The sequence below is a fragment of the Panthera uncia genome, chromosome B4 (assembly GCF_023721935.1).
Source record: "Panthera uncia isolate 11264 chromosome B4, Puncia_PCG_1.0, whole genome shotgun sequence".
NCBI lineage: Eukaryota > Metazoa > Chordata > Mammalia > Carnivora > Felidae > Panthera > Panthera uncia.
Window position 1 is genome coordinate 5,983,389 of NC_064809.1, and position 12,252 is coordinate 5,995,640.

General features: G+C 44.6%; 1 protein-coding gene across 2 annotated transcripts in view; it reads left to right on the forward strand.

Moving 5' to 3' along the window:
- PFKFB3 (6-phosphofructo-2-kinase/fructose-2,6-biphosphatase 3) overlaps window positions 1–12,252 on the forward strand; it is a 952,670-nt gene that overhangs the window by 616,568 nt on the left and 323,850 nt on the right. The window lies entirely within an intron of this gene.

The window sequence follows — 12,252 nt, forward strand, 5'->3', positions numbered from 1 at the left end:
ATATGGAGCCTGAAATGGAAAGGCAAACCTTCTTCTGAAGACGATGTCCGAGTGTGGGCGTGGGCGTGCTTGTGTGGGCCCAGGGAGATGGAGGGCAGATTGGAAACCACTGGGAGGCATAGGGTGCGGGAATTTGGAACTGCTACTCTCCTGTGCCTTTTATCCTGAGGTGCTAAATTTTAGCACAGAAGTATTTGTTCCTTAATTAATGATTAAACAAATTCAATTCATGATTTAACTTAATTAAACAACTAATGAATTTGTGTATGTAGGGAATCATTAATGTGGTGTCTGAGGCAGGCCTCTGGGGCATGGTTAACTCGGTTCTCCACAGCTCAGTAAATAGTATCTGGTATATACACATGTCTCTTCGCTTTCTACGCCACACCCCTGCTACGGAGTTTCTCCATTCTGTGCAGGGTTAGTTCTACGAACAGATGCTATATGCATAGATTACCCTTTATGTCTCAGGATAATTTTTCTGGTACATTTGCTAAGAGATCTATATTTGGAAATGTATTTCCAACAGTGGCGATCAGTTTGGTTATTTCTTAAAAGCTATTGAGGCCTATCATAGAACTCACGGACCACTCATTTGAGGAGGACAAAATGCAATCCGGTTATATTTTTAGATATATTCTCCTTTCATTTCAAAAGCACAATGGCATCTCAGAAATCTAACCTAAAGGCCACTCTGTGAAATAGAAAATTTGAAAAGAAGCAGTTTTCATGACTTTCAAGTGGACGCCCTTCCCCTGGGATGACCAGATGTAGCTTTCTCTCCGAGGTTAGAGGTACTATTTGGGAATAAACGGAAGAGAGAGAAGGTAGGAGGCCACCAACACACGTCAAAGTTTAATAACTGTCCCGGGCTTTGGATTCATTAGCTCATCGGGAGGTTTTCCGTCTTGTACTTCAAGGATTTGAGATTTTCAAGGATTTGAGCGGGGAGGCAGGGCCTAGAGAGATGAGGTCACTTGTCCAAGGTCACCCAGCTAATCACACAGTGGAGCTGGGGAAGCTTCCGTGTCCGTCTGTGTCTGGGCTACGCCATCCATCCAAGCGGCGTCTCGCACACCCCTAATTGATAGCTTGGGCTTCTAATGTCCTTGACAACAGTTTGTTTCCTAACGTAGGAAAACATTTCCCTTGGAATCTCATCGATGCTATTCATTTGCTTTGCAAACCATTCTATCGCGAGTAGTGCCAAGGAAAACTTGAGCGATCCCCTGTCTTGATTATCACTGACTCCAAATTAGGAAGTCCTGGTGAACGAGGAGGTTACCCTGTAAATCTGCAGAAGAGTTATGGAGGCTCCGTACCTGGATTATTCTGACAGCACAGGCCCAGACCTAGAGCAGACCTCTAATGAGAAAAAGCGGAGAGAAATCGCCAGCGTCGCCATGGGCAAAGCAAAGCTGAAGGCTGTTCTCTTCCCCCTTTTAATTGGGGAAATGCATTGAAGCAACCAACGTGGACGCTTTAGATCACTCTCTGAATATCCACACTTTGGGGACAGAGCTGTTTCAACGCAGCACTTTTTTGCATCCTATCCTGACGAATTAGAGGATCTCCTGGGAAGGCCTCTTTATGCTGACCTGAGTCTTTCTCCGCAAGCACAGAGCCTCAGCGAGACCGAATGGATTAAAATGAGCCTATTTCAACACACTCCCGAGTCCATATTTATTGATCAGTCCTGGACTGATTTCCTGAACTGCGCCTTTTTCTTGAACAGGCTCATGGCACATGCAATGTGAAATAAGGCCTTAAAGAACAGCTACTGAATTCACAAGACACAGAGTCTAAGTAGTATGGGTCCTTCTATAATGGATGACGAAAGAGGCATGGGTCATGTAGAGGAAGCCTCAAAATGCCCATGTCCTTACCTCTTAGTGGGATCAGTAGGAGTCTGTTTAAGAGCCTGGACAGGGGCACCTGGGTGGCTCAGTCGGTTAAGCGTCCGACTTCAGCTCAGGTCATGATCTCGCGGTCCGTGAGTTCGAGCCCCGCGTCGGGCTCTGTGCTGACGGCTCGGAGCCTGGAGCCTGTTTCGGATTCTGTGTCTCCCTCTCTCTCTGACCCTCCCCCATTCATGCTCTGTCTCTCTCTGTCTCAAAAATAAATAAACATTAAAAAAAAATTAAAAAAAAAAATAAAAATGTTTAAAAAAAAAAAAAAGAGCCTGGACAATCCCTAAGAATGGAGGCCCTTGGGTTTGAACCTCCGGAAAGTGATGTGTTAGGTGGATTAAATCTTGTCATGAGAAGGGAGGGCAGGTCAGAATAGAAATAGACCCTGCTTCTCTCCTCACCTTCCAAACTCCCTTCCTAAGGAAGAGAGGCAGACGTCAAGTGCTCCAATATGGTCCAATTCTGGGCGAGGGTAAGAAGGAAACTCTAAAGAACACTGATTTGTCCTTGTTCTTCAGCTCATGAAATGGTTGGCTTTACATTCAAATGCATAGACTTTGGAGTTTGTTAGCATTCAACCATTCCTTTTGGAGGACCCAGAGATAAATTTCTTTCAAGTCTTAGGACCAGGAAAACCTGCATCCCTGAGTAACAACTGGTTTGTTTTCATTTCACACACACTGTGACTCTGGAATCTGATCATATTTCTCTCTTGATTTGTCTCTTAAGGAGTTTGGAACAGGCTTTCAAACTCAAATCATGTTTCGGTGAAAGCCCTCTCTAGAGTGGTGCAGTGCATAACCTGCACAACCATTCATGGGCGCCCAGGGAGGAGACAATTTCCCCCAGAGTGTCCATTCTGTTTTTGGATGGGATATACTTACCTTCCAAAGCCTGGGATTCTTCAGGGACAATGGCCCCAAACAATTTGATACCTGACTTAGCAAGGGCCACCTATGCTTTTCTTCCTCTGCGATTTCTGTTTGGAATTTAGTGTAAACAGTTGGGAGAAAGTTCTAAATATAAAATGGCACCCTTGTATGTATTCTAACAGAGCCCAAAACTTGGATAATTCTGTCTTCATTCATCCGGTTAAATTCTTAGAAGACAGCACGGCACCCCCTCTGTTGGGGCGACCTTCTAGTGTCGATTGTCATATTTTCCCCACTCACTGTGTCTGTCCCTCATGGAGATGCCAGGGGTCAAATGCCATTTCTACTCAGCTCCCCTTACAGAGATTTCCATGTCAGAAAATTCCTTCTTCAGTTGCTGATCTCATCTTCTCCTACTTTTTCCTAAGCACTCCCCTCTTTGTCCATAATAAAAGGAATACAGACCTCTTTGAGTTACCTCGAGGAGTCGTATCTCCCGCTTACATTAACAGAATGCATGTCATGTTCCCAACGCCAAACGTGAGTTGGTCCCAAGGTGACCCGCTCATACAATCCTGGAGCTTCTTCTAAGACTTTCCATACTTAGTAAACCAAAAGTGCATCCTTGTTATTCATATCCCCAGAAAGCATCTCAGAGTCCACACCAAATTCATCTGTTTTGAGGATTCTTTCCTGCCCATACTAGACTAATAATCCAAATCCAAACACGAGGATAAAACATGTAGGAGCAAGTGGTAATTTAGCAGCAAAACGGTGATACTACACAGACGCCTGAGGTTTGCAGCTTTAAGTATAGGGACTTAAAAGTAGATATGTACTTAGCAGGTGTCTTAGAGAGGGGAGCCCTGATACTTAGCAGGTGTCTTAGAGAGGGGAGCCCTGATACTTTCATGTTTAGGCAGGAAATGCATTGATGTCACCTGTGTTTTCCTTCTCCATCTGCATAGGTTTGGGGTTGAAGGATACAGGTAAAAAGACTCCAATCGAGCAAGCAGCCATCTAGTTGCAGAGAACGTAGAAATCCCAGCAGTGTGATGCAGACCGTCGGAGCATTTGAAGGCAGCATTCGGTTAGAGCTGCCTTGGGGGTCTGTGACCCCATGCCCTCACAGTAGAACTGAGACCCCTGTGTCAGTAGAGGGGCTAAAAGGAGGGAAAGGACATGAAATCAGCAGGTGGGACACTTCCGGGGGGAAGAACATTCTTGCACGATGCGTGCAGCTAACCTACTTGGGCGTGTCCATTATAATATGGGCATATGGCGTTTCCAGGGATTCAAGATGCCCAGAGAGGGCCGTTAACCATTAGTGGCTACCGAAACACGGGAGGAAAACAGTATGTACTTTTTCTTTGTAATTTATCCAAGCATAAAAGAATATGGCGCTGTGGGGCGCTATTACCTTTTTCCCATTTCCACTTCATTAAGAAACCAGTTAGAGTGGAAGAGAGCCAAAGCATAAGAGACTCTTAACAACTGAGAACAAACTGAGGGTTGATGGGGGGTGGGAGGGCGGGGAGGGTGGGTGATGGGTATTGAGGAGGGCACCTTTTGGGATGAGCACTGGGTGTTGTATGGAAACCAATTTGACAGTAAATTTCATATATTGAAAAAAAAAAAAGAAAGAAACCAGTTTCGGGGCGTCTGGGCGGCTCAGTCAGTTGAGCGTCCTACTCAGGTCCTACTTGTGATCTCACGGTTCATGGGTTCGAGCCCCGCATAGGGCTTGTGGCTGTCAGCACAGAGCCTGCTTGGGATCCTGGGCTTGGGCACCATGGGCTAATGGCAGAGTCTCTGCTGTCAGCCTATGCTCAGAGTGAACATCAGATATCATCTTTATCAGTTGCGTTTTGAAGGACGTTTGCCTCCTCCGTTATACTGTGCCAAACGCCACGTGCTGCTGTCCTCGCTCTGTGTCCCACGGTGCCGTGACTCGCCATCTCGTGTGCTGCTCTGGAAGTCCTGTGTCCCGAATCGGCTTTCCGAGAACAGGCACCGCCACTACATGCGAATCCGTGCGGCTTCCTGGGATTGCCGCTTACGTGTCACAACAACGGTATGGAATAGCCCTGCTATCACCCCACCTTTGACAGGCTCCGTGTGTCACGGGGGGAGAGCCCGACAGGTCCAAGTCAGAGCTGGGACGTAGACCCGAGGGGCTGAGGGCAGCTCCTGCCTTCTTCTTAATCACATTCTCTTGATCATTGTACTGGCTTGTGTCCTGGAAAGAGTCCCATGCTAGACCTTTATGTCAGACAAGTGACTTCCTTTATAAAGTTTGAATTGAAAACAGACCCTCCATTTGGAATGCACACGGAGGCCAAGATTTTCCTACGTAACTCTTAAGACTTTTTCTGGTTATGGGGTGCCTGGGTGGCTCAGTCGGTGAAGCGTCTGACTTCGGTTCAGATCATGATCTCACTGTTCGTGGGTTCGAGCCCCGCGTCGGGCTCTGCGCTGACAGCTCAGAGCCTGGAGCCTGCTTCGGATTCTGTGGCTCCCTCTCTCTCAGCCCCTTCCCCTGCTTGTTCTCTCTCTCTCTTTCTCAAGATAATAAATAAACATTAAAAAATTAAAAAAAAAAAAGAGTTTTGCTGGTTAAACTCTTCGCACACGGATGGCATGGGGACCATACACTGCCCAGCACGAGAGTTGGGCATCAAGAAAGAACTCTAAATTCCAGTGCTTTTTCTCTTTGCTCTCTTTTCCCTGGGAGGAGGATGTTGTATTCTGTGCAGTGGATATCCAAGCACCTTAATGTGTTTGTTGTAAGGCTTTTGACTCATATCAGGTGTCTGCTTAATATCAACAGAGACGATGACGGTGAAGACGACAACGATGACGATAGCCAGGGTGGTGACGCTGAGTCAATTCCACTTAGCCCTCCGGAGATGAGACTGCACCTGAGGTCCACGCCAGGACACCGTGCGTGCAAACGGTACATGCCTCTCAGAGCTCCTGCGTGCCACAGCAGCGCGCCTCCTGCACAGCCCAGCTCAGCGAGGTGACAACGAGACATCTGTTCGTGTGAACTTCTAAATATCAAGGTTGATGCATACACGAGCGCCTCTGAAGCTCTGCTTCATACTCGTGTCAGAGGGCAACATCCAGCAGTTAGGTCAGGCAACACATAGTTTGCAAGAAGAACGTGTATTCCCAGCTGAGCCGGGGGCACAGCGGGGCTCATCCTCCCTGGCGAGCCACCATCATGTTTATGAACATATTCAGGGAGGACAGTGTCTTTCTCTGGCTGAGTTCAGCTCAGCTGGCCCAAGGAGACACAGTGGGTCCCAATGTGTTTTTTAAAACTCTCTTTCAAACCCCCCTGAATCTTGAGTTTGAGGAAATCCATTCTGATGGAGGAAATCCGCATCCGTGTTCTGTGATAAAACCATGAAGCTGGAAAAGGTGGCTCATAAGGCTGTAACTCACCCCATCCTGGTCTGGGCTCCTTTCGTGATCTGGCTTATTTTATTGATGGGAGACGAAGTTCAGAGGTTGTTAGTGTCAGAAACCAGACCAGTAACAGCAGCAACCAGAGAGGTCAGACTTCTTTTCACACCAGAACCCCAGAGACTTCCTCAAACCCAAGGAGGCACGTACGACCAGTTCTGCCTCCAGCATTTCCAATGTGGCCAACATGTTCTACGGAAACAAGATGTTTTGGGAACAATTCAGAATTTCTTATTTAACTTCAAAAGGTATTTAGACATAATTCTCCTCAACATGATAGTCTGGTGTGAGATTAAAACCATATATTTTATTCTATTTATTTATTTTTAAAGAGTATTTATTGATTTTGAGAGACAGAGAGAGTACAAGTGGGGAAGGGCCAGAGAGAGAGGGAAAAAGAGAGAATCCCAAGCAGGCTCCACACTGACAGCACAGAGCCCGAGCTCGCGAACCGTGAGATCATGACTCGAGCCAAAAACAAGAATCAGACGCTTAACCGACTGAGCCACCCAGGCGCCCCTAAAACCAAGTATTTTTAAATGAACAGAAAAACCCATATGTTGGTAGCACATTATAAATAAATGGTTATCTATGATGGTTAATATTAATGCGCTATACGATAAAGAACCATGCTGAAGTCAGAGGTCTACACCACATAATAGTCATGATGTTCCCATAATGCTCATTCAGCATTTCAATATATTAGAGAAAACATATTTTTTTCCTGAATTATAGCTCTGGAGTTCTCTGACTGCTTTGAAGCCTGGTTTATAAATACCAGCTTTTGGTGATGCAGCTTCTTTATTAAGGACCTAACAAAAGACGCTAACCTACACAGTGATTTCTACCAGTAGAAGAAAAGGAAGCGTAAATTCATCGCACGCCAAGGGAAAAATTCAACGGTGCTTTCAAAGGAGTGCAGCTTAATTACCTCGGGACAGGGAAGCCAATTATAGTTTGAAAAATTAAGAGGGGGCAGACAAAATGTTTGTGCTTTCTCTCCTCTTCATTTGATGTAGTTTTGATGAAAAGATTGAGAACTGTTGATGAGCAGGGAAGAAGCAAAGGTAGCAAGGCTCGGGTGCTCCTCCCTTCCTGTATTTGATTATGTGAAATGCGTCAGAACAGTGCCCTTGTTGGGCTTGCCAGTCGCCTCCAAGAGGTGGCACATAAATCCCTGTTTATTCTTATTCTTATTATTATTTTAGAGAAACAAGCTTTCCATTGACCCATGAAGTCATAGAGTGAAAAAGAAAAGCACATCCTTGGGTCGGGTTCCATGAGTAATAATTCCAGTGGGGATGTGCTGCTCATTGGCGTTCTCCTGTTGTTTTAGTCCCGTTACTTGAATAAAATTGTTTTTTAATTAAAAACACTTTTTTTTTCAAAGTGTATTCATTTTTGAGAGACAGAGCACAAGTGGGGAAGGGGCAGAGAGGGAGGGAGACACAGAATCCGAAGCAGGCTCCAGGCTCCGAGCCATCAGCACAGAGCCCGACGCGGGGCTCGAACCCACAAACCATGAGATCATGACCTGAGCTGAAGTCAAATGCTTAACCGACTGAGCCACCAGGTGCCCCTTAATACATTTTTTTTTTAATTAGGGCAAAAGCTCTGATTTTTAAAGAAACTGCCCAGTCTCCCTCTCCTTCTCTCTCTCTCTCTCTCTCTCTCTCTCTCTCTCCCTCTTTTTAGGAGAGAGACACAGGAAAAATGGTTAGGAAACTTTGGGGCCTGCTGCCTGATTTTGAGAACCCTGATTCCTTTTGGGGTAGTTGTCCTTTGTGCACATTTCCATTTTCAAACTGTCAAGGAGGGCATGGCCTGGTAATGAAGCCTGTGGCTTGGGAGTCAGACAAAAGTCACAGCACAGCTCATTTTTTTGAGAAAGAGAGAGAGAGAGCTCAAGCAAGGGAGGGGCAGAGGGTGAGAGAGAAAGAATGAATCTTAAGCACGCTCCACACTCAGCATGGAGCCTGACGCAGAGCTCAATCCCAAAACCCGGGGATCACGACCTGAGCTGAAATTAAGAGTTCAACGTGCAACCGACTGAGCCACCCAGGCGCCCCACTGGGACTATGTATCTCTAATATTTTGCTTTCATTCCTAGCCTGCTGCACATTTTCATCATGGATGGGCACCGGATTTTATAACATCCTTTTTCAGCATGACTTGAAAGGATCACGTGAACTTCCTCCTTTAATTCATTAATTTCAGTCAATCACGTTATTATTTTTTGCAGTGTTTGCATTTCTAGAATAAAGCCGACTTGCTCACAAAGAAGAATGACCTGGTCACTCGTTCAATGCGGTATTAACTTTAACCAGTTAATAGTTTATTTAGGGTTTTAGCATCTACGTTCAAATAAGAGGCTCCTTAAGTACACCAAAGACAGCCCAGCTAGTAGTGACAACAGTCAGTGATAGTCATACAAAAGGTTAATGGGTCCGAGAAGAATATCCAAAGGTTAAATGAATTTCTCATGCTCAGAAGACGTGGACTCGGTAGACTGCTGTCTGGAATCACCAGGGGGAACTCTAGGCATCCTTTGGATGACTCTTCATGGAATTTTCTGTGCATGTTGTTACAGGTCACCTCCAGGGAAGATCCAAAGCCATTCAGGGGTAAAGGAATTGCCCTGTGAATGAAGCAGATGAAAAGTTATCTTTTCATCTGGAAATCGAAAAAGAAATGAGTCAGGATATCATTTTTTAAAAACTGCTATAGACAAACATGGGCCACTTGAACATGAATGTAGATACTGGACGGTGGCAGGGTGGGGGCAGGTTTGCTGCACGTGCATCTAGAGGAAGTGGGTTAGAATCCTAGGTCTTTCGCTCGTCATAGGGATTCTTACGCTGGACTTCGCTTTGCGGGGAGACAACAATTCCAGAAGTAATAGGTAAAGTTTCCTGGGGTCAGATTCTGTAGCTTTCATTAAAAAGCCAAGTGTCCCTGACTTACTCATCATTAGACTTGGGTGTGTGACTTTCAGTGGTCTGACCTCCCTCTGGCTGCCCTCTCTATCAAGGGGGACGGTCAGTCCCAATTACTTCAAAGACGAGATGTGGACTCAAATTATAAAAAGTCAAATCTAAGTGTATATGCACAGAAGGACTTGTTTTAAGAATAAATAAATATGGCAGGGAATAAAATCTTACAGACCATTTACCTTGAAATCAGGCTTCTGAAAACATTCAACAAATATTTAGATAAACTGAGGCATCCAATTGAAGAACAGTAGGATTCTCTCATAAAATCTACGCACACACACATATTCTTTCCTCCACAAATCCCACTGTTATCACCACCGAAGAAACTGTGTTGGGCTGGATTAACCTTATCCATCAAGCGTAGTGTTATGCTAAAGCTAACATTTCAGCAAGACTTCCTGATTTGTTAATAGCTGAATAAACACACGGCCTTCCTTTAATGGAACACATAAAGAAGCTGCTGGAATAGTAGCACATAGAGCCATGGGAAGATTAAAAAAAGGTTACTTTTTTTAAAAAGTTTATTTTATTCATTTAGAAAGAAAGAGAGAGTGGGGGAGAGACAGAGAGAAGGAAAGAGAGAATGCCAAGCAGACTCCGTACTGTTAGCACGGAGCCCAATGTGGGGCTTGATCTCATGAAGCACGAGATCATGACCTGAGTGGAAATCAAGAGTCAGATGCTTAACGGACTGAACCACCCGGGTGCCCCAAGAAAAGGAGAATTTAAATAGCAATCTCCCTTGCTCTGGATTTCATATCCTTCATGTTTCCCATTTGATCCCATGTGGATTGGTTGCTTGAGGTTCTTTTAACTCAGAACCCTCACATTTTGAAGGCTGAGCTTTGTTTCTTATCTAACTTGTGGGTTTCCTATTGGACCATACAAAGGCTAGATCATTCCACCTTGGGACTTGGAGATATCAGATAAGGTGGTCTCCATGAGTGTAACATGTTTCTCAACTGAACTAAATTACAAAATTCTGAACAATCAATGGGAATCAAGGTAATGGTGATAATGTCTCCTACTTTTTACAGTCTTACTTTGCAATTCTCCGAAGGAAATTCCATTGTAGGAAATGGTCTCATCTCAGCTCCCCAAATAAAACTGATCGTAGATGTGTCAAAGTAGAATCATTTTGAACCACTAGGGGCCAAAATTTTCTCCCATGTGATTGTATGACTGGACAATGGTAAAGTGGATACTATGAAAAATTCTAAGTGCGGTGAATATTGAGGCTTACAGGGGAGGAAATCGCTTATACCAGAAGACAAGGAACTTATAGAATCAAAAAGAATAAGTTAATGAGATATCAAGCCAATGGAAACATTTTATTAGAAAGTAAGGATGTACACCTGTCAGAATGGCTCACATTAACAACTCAGGCAACAACAGATGCTGGCGAGGATGTGGAGAAAGAGGATCTCTTTGGCGTTGTCGGTGGGAATGCAAGCTGGTGCAGCCACTCTGGAAAACAGGATGGAGGTTCCTCAGAAAACTAAAAATCGAATGACCCTACGACCCAGCAATCGCACTACTAGGCATTTATCCAAGGGAGACAGGTGTGCTGTTTCGAAGGGGCACATGCACGCCCATGTTTATAGCAGCACTATCGACAATAGCCAAAGTATTGAAAGAGCCCAAATGTCCATCAATGGATGAATAGATAAAGAAGATGTGGTATGGGACGCCCAGGTGGCTCAGTCGGTTGAGCGTCCGACTTCGGCTTGGGTCATGATCTCGCGCTCCGTGAGTTCAAGCCCCGCGTCGGGCTCTGTGCTGACAGCTCGGAGCTTGGAGCCTGCTTTGGATTCTGTGTCTCCCTCTCTGTCTGCCCCTCCCCCGCTCATGCTCTGTCTGTCAAAAATAAATAAACATTAAAAAAAAAAAGAAGATGTGGTACAACATGGATGTCTGTTGAATGCTTTCTAAGTGCCATGCACTAGCCTGAAGGTTTTATATACACATGCACTTCATTCAATCTTCCATTATTGGTCTCATTTTACATAAAAGGAAACTGTGACATTAAAGAGAGATTTCACTGTCCACAGTTTCCTCAAGTGCAGGGCCAATATTTGAAAGTCAAGGTAGTTTGACTCCCGACGTTACGGTCTAAGATATGTTTGTATGCAAATCTTTGGAGTACCAAATCAGATGCCCAAACAAAAAGGTTTATGTGACCCACAAGATGTCAGGCAGTTACTGCAAATGGGAACTTTCCAATTAGAAACCATAGACAAAGATGAATCCTGGTCTGGTTCCTTGAAATTGAGCCTCTCGTCTTCAGGGAACTGAGTTCCTATGTCCTTTCTTGCTCTTGTTTCCAGATGAGTGGACAAGTCAGCAAAGACCTCACTGTAGTGAAGTTATGAAAAAATACAGAGTCAGGCCCGAGGCAAGAATGACTAAAGAATCACCTGATCCATTGGAATGTCCCCTCATTCTGACACATTTATGCCTGCATGACAAGAAGCCATCTGAATGCTGATGGCCATACCTATGAGATGTTCAAGCACAAAATGCACATGTCCTAGGACCCCATTTTAAAAGGAGATTTGCATTATGTCTAAGAAAATGCTGTTTGGAAAATATGCATACAAAAATGTGACTTAAACTCGTAGCTACGTGAGAGTACGGATAAATCTTTTTTTTCTGTTAATTTCTTTTTTTTCTATCCTAAAATTTAGGTAATGCGTGTAACAACACTGGTAGTTTTAAAAACCAATTGAACAAACAAATGTTAAGTGTCTACTATGGGTGAGACATTTTGCTAAGAAATTCAAGACACAGCTGGTAAACTTCAGGGACCAGACCTTGTTGGTCTTAACCATCTCTGTGGACCCGCTGTCCTGGATTGGCACTGAGTAAGGCCACATAAGTATTTGTTTAATAAACAAATGGAGAGAGACTCATCCACAACTGAGAGATTAATATTTTATAGGTGTTGTGATAGAATTATACACAGTGGAAGCAAGGAGGGGAAAATTCACTGGTGGGTGGGAGGGG